General features: G+C 34.2%; 1 protein-coding gene across 1 annotated transcript in view; it reads right to left on the bottom strand.

Moving 5' to 3' along the window:
* LOC149422527 (protein-L-histidine N-pros-methyltransferase) overlaps positions 1 to 12,233 on the bottom strand; it is a 268,633-nt gene that overhangs the window by 211,013 nt on the left and 45,387 nt on the right. The window lies entirely within an intron of this gene.

Here is a 12,233-nt window from a genome sequence, read left to right as displayed (position 1 = left end):
ACTTTCTGGCAAAGTTTAGCCGGTACGATTGGAAATGCTTGTTCCGGGCTTCTGCAGCTTCTTCCGATAGCTGTCCAATTGGAAGGATCCCCGAACTTTTTATGATTTGGCTTCCATGTACCAATATCTTGTGCATAGTTGGCGTCATTGGGTGCCAACCATACTGTTCTACGTACAATTTTGCTGTGTCGTACGCATACTTATCATATTTTTCAGCATCAATTTTATGGCCACCAGAAATAGTTTCTCAAATAACCTTGAATCTGTAAATCAGTTCAAAGTTAATACCTGTGATGGCTGAAGCCAATTCGGGGTTTTCAAAAAACCTCCAGCTTGTGTTGCCATCATTGGTGTTGCCAAAGTTGGCCTTTGGCATGTCGATAAGCAAACCGGTTTCATTTCGAAACCTCTCCTGAATTTCCAACTTCTTTTGGGCTTCTAATGCCTTGTCTTCTTCGGTTTTTCTTTCCCTGTATTTTTTTACTGGCAGTTTATACGAAAGGTGTATAATGCTTTCTAAAATGCGGATCCGGGCGTGTAATACTGACAAGCCGAATTCCAAAGCTTGAGGGTTTACACTATTTTTCTTCGATAGATCATTAAAGGTTTTCGAAGTAGCTCCACAGATGTAGCACTGGGATGTTGACTTTGTGTCTGTGGCTGCGTTACACACCTTTCCGTCAATCATAGTCATTTTGAGTTGGTGCCCGAACGAAAACTCCTCTTCATTCAACGTAACAACTGTTTTGTTTAGTTGCTTAAAGGACTCCTGCACATATTTTATCTCTTCTTTAGTTATGTCCGTTGTTTCTTTTACAAATCGGAATCGAATCGGACGGCAAAACCTTGACGAAGAAGGAGTTGGATTCTACCAAACAATTTTACTGCCTTCTTTTCCACAAACAATGCGCAAAGGCACAAAGGAACTCATAAAAATTTTGGCATCGGAATCAGTCTCATTATCGTAAATTTGTTTAAATTTGGATTGCTGAGAACCGTCACAACCCCATTTGCAGATTATCATTAACGACTTCCTTTCTTGCTCGTTAAGCTGGATTATCACATCTTCTAGGTATTTTGATAATCGTGTTACGGTTAGATCCATTAGGCACTGTAGATTACTTTCCGTGCAAGTAGCCGTAATTCTTAGGGATTCTTTCGGCGGATAGCACTCTTGTTTTGCTTTCAAAACAAGATCATAGCAAGGAAAATGTTGTGGATTTGTTGCCCTTACTATCTCATACTGTCGTCTCGTAAAATCAGCTTCAACGAACATCTTAAGTGCTTGCAGAGGCATCAATTGAGGTACCTCATCGTTGTTGGTAACTCTACTGTAGGCTTTTCTATATTTACTAGCCCGTGTTGGGGAGTTCGTAATATCTTTAAGCACTTTCGAGGCGGTCCTATGTCCCGTTGTCTGCAACACAGATGTAGCAGCGTGAACAATAACTTCATCACCTGCGGAGGCCCTTATTTCTTCCGTTTTTCTTCTTTTACTACGCTCACTTAGTTCTCCAAAAGACTTGGGTGGTCGACCTTGCGAGGAGGCTGATTCAATGGGAATCTCGAATGTTCCCTCTAACCATGATTGGTTTATTTTCAGGAAAACATCTTGGTGTTTATTTGCCTTTACCCATCGTTGCTTAATTTGTGATTTTACATAAGAAAATCTTTTTTTAAAGTCTTCTTTAGCCTCTTTGTTGTGCCCATAGCGCATAAGGAGAAAATTCTCATAATAGTCAAGTTTTTCATTTAAAGTTGGTAAATTTTGACTCTGTAGTTGGTCAAATATGTATTGACGAGTCACTACTTTAGTACCCGAGGTAGTAGGTAGACCTGAAACAAATAAAAAAACAATTTTAATACAAAATATCGCACACTCAATATTTCCTATATTTGACAAAGAGCCTTTCAAAAGGGCTTAGCTCAAAAAAGCGCGATTTTGCGCGGCTATTTCTTATGGAATTAGTTAGTTACATATATGCACTATATAGTATAATGAAAATTAATACAGGGACGGACTCATAAGTACACTAAAAAGGCACTCGAATTTAAATATATTAAAAAAAAAAATTTTTTGACAGAGTGATGTTTGTCGTTTTAAAAATGAATGACAGAGAATGTTAATTAAATTTTTCTGTAACGAAAACAAATTGTTCTTACCTGTATTATCGCAATCCATCACAGTTAAAACGGAAATATTAGCTTGAAATGAATAATGCACGTTTGGAAAGTTATAAGTTTAGGAGAGCGTCGAAACCCGACACGTACACACTTGTTCACTATCGAATTCCGACTGATCAAAGTCGACTCCCGCGCTTCCAAGGAGGGGGGAGAGGATGTTATATTGTACATAGAACTGTTGACTCGCCAATTAAATAGATACCTTACCATTATATTGATTTAAAAAAAAATACTTTTGGCCGTCTAAATCATTAAAATCTACGTATGTGGCATCGTTTAGAAACTTTATACATATCAATGAAAAATCGAGTGCAATAATGTTTGTTGCATTATTGTTTAAGGCTTCCAGAGTAAGCGTTCAAAGTTGGTTTGAAATGGAAATATGCAAATACGAATGTTAGAGAGAGGGCGCTAATATTAAAAAAAAAAGTATAATAGTTAAGCGAAAATGGTGAAAATACTTAATAAAACACGACTCGTTTGAAATAGAGCAAAAATCTCTTGATAAATGCTTTAGTTGCATTTAAAGATACACTGTGATTTTTTTCATGCACATAACATATTAATTAACAGAACAAAACGTGTTTTAAAAAAACATCGGAACTTACTTTGTGATTTGTTTTTGTCGAGGGAATTTCATATAATTATATATTTGAAATGTATCAAATAATAACAAATGTATAAATATTATCTTTAAAAAATAACATATATTTTATTTGTAACTTAAAACTTAAAGAGTTAACGAGAAAATTGTCATAAATCGGTAGAAATTAGGCAACAAAAACAATTCAAAATACAGTAAAAACGAGTTAAAATTGATAGTAGAATAAAAATCTTGTGAAATATAAGTGCAATTATATTCAGTTTACTAATTTTAAAAACATTACAAAATTGTTCATTTTAATGCGTTTTTTAAATACATAAAAATACCTAGATAAATATATTCAGTGCGTATGTCAACTATACTAGTAATAATAGAGCTTGCCTTTTAAAGGCAGCTTGATGCTAAAAATTCGAATTGATTATAATAATTACAAAAACAACTTTGAATTTTGATGAATTGTTGAAATTCTGTGAAACAATGCGTCCTAAGAATCATGAATGATGAAATACAACGTAGGCGTAAAAATTACTGTTAAGGAAAAATGAGAACAAAAAATATAATCTGGAAAAGTTAAAAGAAAGGAGAGCAGAGGAAGCTGGCATGGATGTTCCACAAAATTGTAGTCAAGGGTTGATTTTGAACACTATTTGTAGGTGATGGTTCATCTGCATATTTGTAGGTGATGGTTCATCTGCACATTTGTAGGTGATGGTTCATCTGCATATTTGTAGGTGATGGTTCATCTGCATATTTGTAGGTGATGGTTCATCTGCAAATTTTGGCTCGGACACACATAATTGAAGACACAGAGCACATGATAAGTAAAGCAATGTGAAGAACGACAAGACTAGTTCGCTGACTACCATCTAACGTTAGGGCTACCTCGGCTAGTTCATTCAAAATAGTAGAGCAGCAATAATCGTAACAAAATACTCGAAGAAGCGTAAACAGCATGCTTGAAAGATCGATTTAAAAAACCCTTTACAGGGCACAATTTTGGAATTTCATACAAAAGTGGAAAGTATAATCAGCAGCCTTTAACTCCTACATAAGTAACAATATGTTCTGAGATTCTTGCGAATAGTAGCAATAGGTCGGTTTAACCCCTGGGACGCAGGGGGTAAAATACCAATCGCCCGCCGTACTACGACTGACTATTTTCGCAGTAACTTACTTAATTTGAAAATATAATGTTTTTGTAAATTGTAATATCTTACCAAATAATGTATTTATATTTTTATAAAAAAACCTATATATCAATCCTATCTAGTTCCCCCAGAATAGGTACTTATAACCATAGATTTTTTTCTCATTAATGTTATAAAAACTTATAAACATACATACACCCACAGTAACAACACGACAAAATACAATATTCTACAGCAGCACACATAAGCGTAACTACATTGCCCACTCTCCGATACAACGACTTCACACCGTGGGAAATCATTACTTGGGTGAGGTTGACATATTCAATACCAACTTGGCAAGTTTTGTGGATCATTTAAAACATTTATTTCAACAATACTCCTTAACACATCATGTAAACCAACAAATAGCTGTAATTATCTGTTTTTTTTCTTCTTGTGTTTGTATGACTTGTTGCATAGCTTTTATCAAATGTAATTTTATTCTTATTTTTTATGTTTGAAAGTATTTGTCAAATTAAAATTATACTACCAACCATGTAAAAGCCCTCTGGGCGTTAAATAAATAAATAAAAAAATAAAAAAAATTTAACGAAGACATACGAAATATTCTTGAGATATATTTTTGTTAAATTATTATTTAAATTATAATTTTGTTGTATTATTTTAGATTGGGTTACATTTTAAATCTAGATAAGCATTATAAAATACGTCATGTGAGGCTTTAGTGTAAATAAATACAGTACTATAACTTGGAGAGTGAAAAAATATGATATTTAACAAGGAATTTTGCTACGCACTTTTCACAAATAAAATAAACATAATAATTGCAAGTTGCAAGTGACGAAACGACAAGCTAGAATAATGCTAAGATACACTATTTACTTGCTAAGCGAATAATGAACAAATTCCAATGCTAAATAAAATTGAGGAAATGCGGTGAGCTAATAAGAAATCCACGGTGAATGTCTTGGCACACTAAGGGTTAAGTCGTAGCAGCGTGCCCGACACTTGTATCAGCCACAAACCGTCCAGGGGTAACTAATATCATCAGAATATTTGTCACGACGTCTCAGGGACGTCCAGGGATAAAAAACTGGCGGTTCGGGTTGGTGGATGGAAGATTTATTCAGAAATTCCTGGCCAATCAGCGCGGCGCGATGCAATGGGTGATCCCGTGCAAAAAGCGCGCGCCGAGGATACCCGGCTGCGGCCAGAGCGATGGCGACAGGTTATTAAAACAAAGGGAAAGGATTATTGAAGGACTTCAGACTTGATTTCATTTCTAATGTATCTATGATTTTGTGGTTAGTCTGCAGAATGCATCAATTAAAACAATCTAACATAGCTTATAAGTTGATTGACAAAACTATTCATACTTTTGTACAATTAAGTTGAAGGTGCCATAAATAACTGATTATTCGTCTAAAATAAATACGTGGAACTAAATTATAGCGGTGAAAGTTGAAATAAAGTTGGTTATAAATTATTGTTATCTAGTTTCATTTGTAGAACTTCAATTTATTTTTTTCTTCAGCTACAAAAAATATTATTATTTCATTTATAAAAAAGTTTACTTATAAAAAAAAGAGTAATTACTATTACGCGTGACAGCTGATTTGCATTCTGAAGGTTATGTACAGTTTGATAATATCTTTGGAAGGCCAAACAGCGGTCATGCGTAGTAATAATAATAATAATAAAGCAGAATTTGTTTAGAAATAAACTGTTTTCTTTAAAATAAATTAAATAAAAATATAACTCAATTCATAAAAGAAATCTTTAAAATATGTTGGTTATTTTCATTTAATTTAAATATTATGTAGTTAGTTATAAAATGGGTAAAAGTGCATTCATATTCAATCTACGTAGGTTTCAGAAAAATAATTACCACGACTATCAAGTATTACAAAGGAGTAATCATAGCAAAATTAATGTGCAAAATAGAAAAACTTTATTACAATTAAAAATAAGATCAATACAATTATTATAACAGAGGCATTTCATTGATTGCTCGAAGGTGTGCTTTGTTATTTGAACGCTTCTTTAACGGTTTTGATTATCCAGATTGTGTCGTTTGTCCAGAGACGTTACGAGAACGTTAAGTGGAAAGATTGCCAAGTCAAGGAAGAAAAAGCTCTTGACTGAAACATTCATGTTATCCTTAAGCAGGAAAAATATTAATAAAAGCAATGTAGGTGCTGTGGATTACAGGAGTCAATCATGTTCACATGACAACAACAGTAGGCAGTGCGAGTATAATAATGATTTGAAGATTATATAACATTGTTTTTAGAGGTAGATTGACAGGAATTTGATGTGATTTTCCCACCAACTAGGCTGTAGATATTTCCAGATCGAACTACACGGATAAGTAACGTTCACACATAACAAATATTGTATTTAAACGATAAACAGCACCCCGGCAAGGCTAAGGTCCTGGGTTCAATTCCTTGATGCGACCGTAATTTATTTTTCTGTTTTAAATTTTAGTTCGAGAATCGCTAATATTGTCTTCGATGATTAAACATTGCATTAAAGATAGCAAAATGATATTTTTACTTCATATAGGTATATTGTAGGCAATAATTTCAAATAAATCATCTGATACAATTTCATGTACGCATTTTTATATTAACTCCACATAGGAGGACCTAAGGAAAATAATTTCCCTCAGGGCCTATTTCATCTTTTGGGATGCTGTGTGTAGGGTATTTTTTAAAGAAAGGAAGGAGAAAAAGTTTTGAGAAGGTAAAATGTATTAGGGTTGGGTAGGAATCTAGGGATCAATGTGTCCAGGAGTGACAGACATATTAATATATCCCTCCCACTGCGGCGCAAATCGATGGTTCGAGAGATCAGTTGGAGAGGTCAAAGGGCCTCCCTAAAAGAAACTTCAGACTGGCACGCCATGCAGCTGGTGGGCAGGCGCATCTTCAACACACTTCACCCGATGAACCCGGGCACCCCTGCTAAATTACTAGAAACCACTTGGGGTGACCTATGGCAGAGGTGTTGGTTATCCAATAAATAATTCCCCGGGCGGCGGTACCAAATGAAGGTGCAAATAAGTGTGCTTACTGCTTTCCATAGATTTTAATAACCTGCAAGTGGCACTGAATTACAACATCACAAACTATAATAATATAATAATACACCCCATGATCATGTACTATTTAAAGTTGGGTGAAGCAGAAACCGTAGACAGAAAAGGCTGTGCAAATTTCAGGTTTATGAAGATATCACGAGATTTTTCTGTAATAGCTAAGATATTCAGATATTTCTAACGATTTACTAATTTTTCAGTATTTTAGCCTTCAATACATTTTAAAATTTGCAAAAATTATTAATTTCGACTTTTTGAGGTGTTTAGAAGGGCCTTTCATTTTCCGAGCGTAAATAATCAACGTAGAATAGATGCTTGCTTACCTAAGAAGTTGGCCAGTCGACTATATGGGGTGTTTAGAATCAAGGCTTCTACACTTTTTTGCTGAGTTTAAATTGCCAATGCATAATAGATGCTCACTTATGAAGTTCGTAACTCGATTATTTGGGGTGTTTAGAATCGAGGCTTCAACACTTTTTGCTGAACTTAAATTATCGACGCATAATAATAGATACTCACTTAAGAAGTTGGCCACTCGATTAATTGGGGTGCTTAGAATCAAGGAGTCTACACTTTTTGCTAAGCTTAAATTACCAACGAATAATAATAGATGCTCAGTTAAGAAGGTGGCCACTCGATTATTTGGGTTGTTTAGAATCAAGGCTTTAAAATTTTTTTTGTTCAGCCAAATTATGAATGCAGAAAAGATGCTCACCTAAGAAGCTGGGGAGTCAGTCGACTATCGGGGTGTTTAGTATTCCCGGGTCGGGCGATGGGCGCGCCGTTCTTCGCGAGAGGTGCAGGCGAAGAATGCGTGTCTGCGGACGCGTGCGAGGATCGCCCATAAAAATTCCTCCGGCGAGATGTGACCACGAGGCGGGGGCTTTTTGCGGCGAGCCCTCGCTCTCGCCGGTCCCTCGGTCACGGGAGCTTTTATTTTGGACCCTAGATTCGGAGACAGCATGTCTGCTTGTATTTATGAGAGCTCAGGGGTGTTGGAAGACCCAATATTATCAGTTTGGCTACCCAGTTTCGGCAATGATTGGGGTATTATGTTAATTAATTACAAAAACCCTATCCTAAATACGAAATAAATCAAGTTATGATCTTCATAGAATAAATAACAATAAAGCTCACCGTTCGGCATATAAAATGAATAATATAAAATAAAAATGTAACTTGACCTTCCTGATCGCTTGACAAGAAGTGTCGCTGTGTTCAGCATTTAGACGGTTTGGTTGTTTTATAATTATATACACTCGAGTTTCATTTTTCTAAGTAAACTTATTTTACAACTCCCACCGTACCCAAGAACACAAATACGAAAAAAAATAAGGTGCCCTAAATATTAAAAAAAAAAAATTATATCACCAACATATGCGTGTAAAACAGTAAGTAATTTCGGACACAACCATGCCTTCTTTGACATAGTATAAAAATAATAACATCTTAAATAAATAAGTGTTAATTAATTATATATTTTACTCGGAACATAATGAGTCAACACATTCGAAGAAACCTACCTAAGTAATGTAGGATTGAGCTTACAGGTTTCATAAAATGCAAACATTGGATACCACTGTATGGCACCCCTGCTCCACGGAATCAACAAAGTAACACAAGTAAATTCAAACGAAAAATTTGTGAAAAGGAATTATTTCCAAGAATTTGAGTAGTTTAAAAAACACCGAATTAGGGACATTTTGAGGTAGTATGGACATTTCAATTGAAGAAAGAACAATGAGTACCTTCCTACAAGGAAAATTTCCAAGTCAAAAATCTAACCTACGTATCATGTTTCCAAATGAAAACGTTTGTTCCATACTTGCCGTATCGCCCTGGAGAAAGACAACCATTCAGAATCGAAAAGACCTTAGCCATGTTTGGTGACAGATACTTCAGAATAGGTAGTTAATTACTAACCTTAATCTTCCTATCCCATCTCCACTACTTGCCTGATCCCTTCAGCTCCACAACTGCCCCAATTGTCCCATTGGCTAAGGGACAGATATTTTTCACTATACCTAAAACCTAGGTGATAGGAGGCACAATTAAAATATTCAAGTAATTGCACAACGGCAAACAATAAACTATTTTTGAAACTCTTCGAAACATCTGACACAAAATGAACTTTTTTACTGTCCGAATGAATAATTTGCAAACAAAAAACATTCCACGAACAATAAAAGGCTATGTAAAAAATAAAAGCGTTATTAGAAAAATAATTAGTCCATATTTACATGTGCCATAAATAAGGTTCAAAATTAATTGTTTCCGACATTAAATTGAATTTATTCAATTCTTGGGTCGTAAATAATGCTTATTTTTCATTAAAAATGATTAACCGAAGCTTTGGGCTAGATTTAATTGCCACTTCCGCCTCTTCATGGGACCAATAATGTTATTTTACACAATCGTGGTATGTATATCATTAGTTTCGTTGATTTCTTTTTATTATAATTAATGAATAAATTATTTACGACAATTATAAACTCGTTCATAAATTATATAGACACACTTATAAACCAAAAATATGACGTACTTCTAGGGGTGGGTAATCTTTTCAGTACATGAGACAAGTTTTTGTGGTAAATATTTCTTATTCAAATATATATAGTCGTAGTCCTCACCACGACTTGTTCAAGATACCAAACGGCAGAAAGGATGTTCTAGCACAGCAAGAGAAGAGAATAATAAGAATAAATTTAATTTTTTTTAAATACACATATTTATGTTTCAAAGCCAATGAAGAAGCCATTGGCTAAAAATGTAGATTATTATTGATCAAAAGTGGTGTATACAAAGTATTTCATTTTCATATCATTAAAATGACGCCACAAAGTAATTTTGCAACTATTCAAAAGAAATAATAAAAAAAAGTTTTTTTTTAATATAACAAATTAGCGCGAAAATCAAGGAGATTAAAAAATAATTTTAAATAAAAATAGAAAATAATAATAAATAAAACAAACCTATTTAAACATTATAATAACACAATGATAACTTAACAGAATGACAATTAAACACAGCTTAAAAAAGTGATGTAAAGTCATTAAAAGAGATGAAACTAACACTTGTTACCTAGTTTTTGTTCCATCACTTCTCATGACTTTATATCACTTTTTAAATAAGTGTTGGATTGCCATCGTGTTGAGTTGTCCGGTTACCGATTGGAAATTATGAAAACCAGGGTATCGCATTGATCGCCGGTTGTTTTTAGATACTCGCCACCGAGCATTGTTACAGTGACAACATATACCCATCTATGTACACATTATAGATAAATCATGTTTCGAAATCAAATGAAGACGGATGCTTCAACAATTTTCCGTTTGCAGTGCAAGCAATCAAAGTAAAGGAGCTAAAATAATCCAAGGCTTCGGTACTATCGGAGAATTTTTTTGATACAATTCTAAGTATTTTCAGGAAACATCTAAAAGTGAGCGGAGCTTTACTCCCCACGAATGTGTGGGGGCCTACTAATACTTACCTGTATTGGGGGAGGGTGGCAGAAATGGGACACATCTGGGGTACCCGAAACGCACATTTGCATAGTGGCGGAATTGAAAGTGATGGCGCCACTGTTTGCCATTACCCCGTTCTCCCCTTTCCCTACTTAGGAAGAGGTATAGTTTTCCGATCCAATATTGTATATTGAGTACGAATGATAATGATGGAAGAGTATGGAGTTGTGTTTTCATAAAGCCTTGGGGGAAACTGATTCGTGAAGCCATTTCTTTTAGATGAAAGGTATTTTAGGCTACGTTAAAGAAGCTATCATTAATGATTACCACAAGTAGAAGATATATTCTTCAATCTCTTCTAAAAAATACCTTACTGTAAGTACGATATTTTGCTAGAAATTTCATTAGATTTCCAAATTTACTGAAATATAAATCATCATACTTATAGTTTTCAATGGGCTGAAAAAACGCTGACAAACATGTGTAATATCTTAAATGTAAAGCAGAAAATCTGTTAATCAGGAGCAGCTCTGATGCCATGTAAATTCCATAGATTTTTAAAACAAAAATAGCAAAGTTAATGCAATAATTTCACTCTCGCAATATGATTTCCACAATGCCTTGTGGAGCTTTGAATATCTATAGACATTAGACTATCAATTACGTTGTTATCTACATTGAATTAAAGTTACAAGTTATTTTCAGAGATTTTCTTTAGAGGATTTAATCGACCAAGCTAATGCTTGCTCCTTAATATTTAAGGAGTAAACACAGATAGAAAGTAATCAACAAGACAGTGTAAAAAATTCACGGAAGAATTCGCCTGCATCCTAACAATTTCTCACAGATCAAAGTTCAAATCGATTTAATACTTAATTTCTTATATGTATATTATCAATCGTAAAATATATGTGAGTCAGAACCTCGATAATATACATGACAAAAAAAAATTAAAAATAATTTGCACCAAATTTCATCCTCGTTCTGGATGCGCTACAATGGTAAAATCATCGAATGATATGCTTTCTAAATAGGCGAGCGGATCCTTAGGTATAAGAAAAATGAAATGAATATCGTATGGGACTTGAGTTCCTAAGAAAATATCAGAACACAGGAAATAGCTTTCCCGAAGTTAAATAGAAGGTTGACATATTTTGATAGTCTTTAATGTCGTAATGGTCTACGAATTTGAGTCTGCATATTTAGGATTCGATAATAACAAAGAAAATAATTAAATTGTTTTATCTTTTCATTTCAGATGTGTGGCGCTGCCAGTCTGCGTGTTGGGAATCTTTTTGCAAACACGCTTTAAAAGCTGTTGTCAAGAAACATTCATTATTTAATAACGTACTTAAAATAAATAAGTTGTAAAAAACGAAGCTAGTAAGAAATGTGAACTTTACATAAACGTTTCGAATTTCTAGAGGGAAACATCAAAAACTTCTTCAATAACGAGCGCCCCCATTAAGACAAAGTAGTAGTGTTTTTTAACCGTGATGCAACCTAAAACTTTAAAAGTTTGAGAAATAAAAAAAAACAACCTAGATCTATCTTTTGAAAAGTGGTGCCAGTATGCGCATCCCCAAAGTTGCCTAGACGGAGAGGTTATTCATCGAATATTTCAATTCAATCAATTCCGAAATTAGATATAAAATAAGACATACTAATATTCTGATCAGATCAAGAGGCACTAAATAGAAAGCCACCCATTTGAAAATCCTAGGGGA

Source organism: Hesperophylax consimilis, chromosome 7, assembly GCF_061612785.1.
Source record: "Hesperophylax consimilis isolate HC1 chromosome 7, BYU_Hcon_1.0, whole genome shotgun sequence".
Classification (NCBI taxonomy): Eukaryota; Metazoa; Arthropoda; class Insecta; order Trichoptera; family Limnephilidae; genus Hesperophylax; species Hesperophylax consimilis.
Note: the sequence above shows the minus strand (reverse complement) of the source record. Positions and strands in the feature narration are given on the sequence as shown.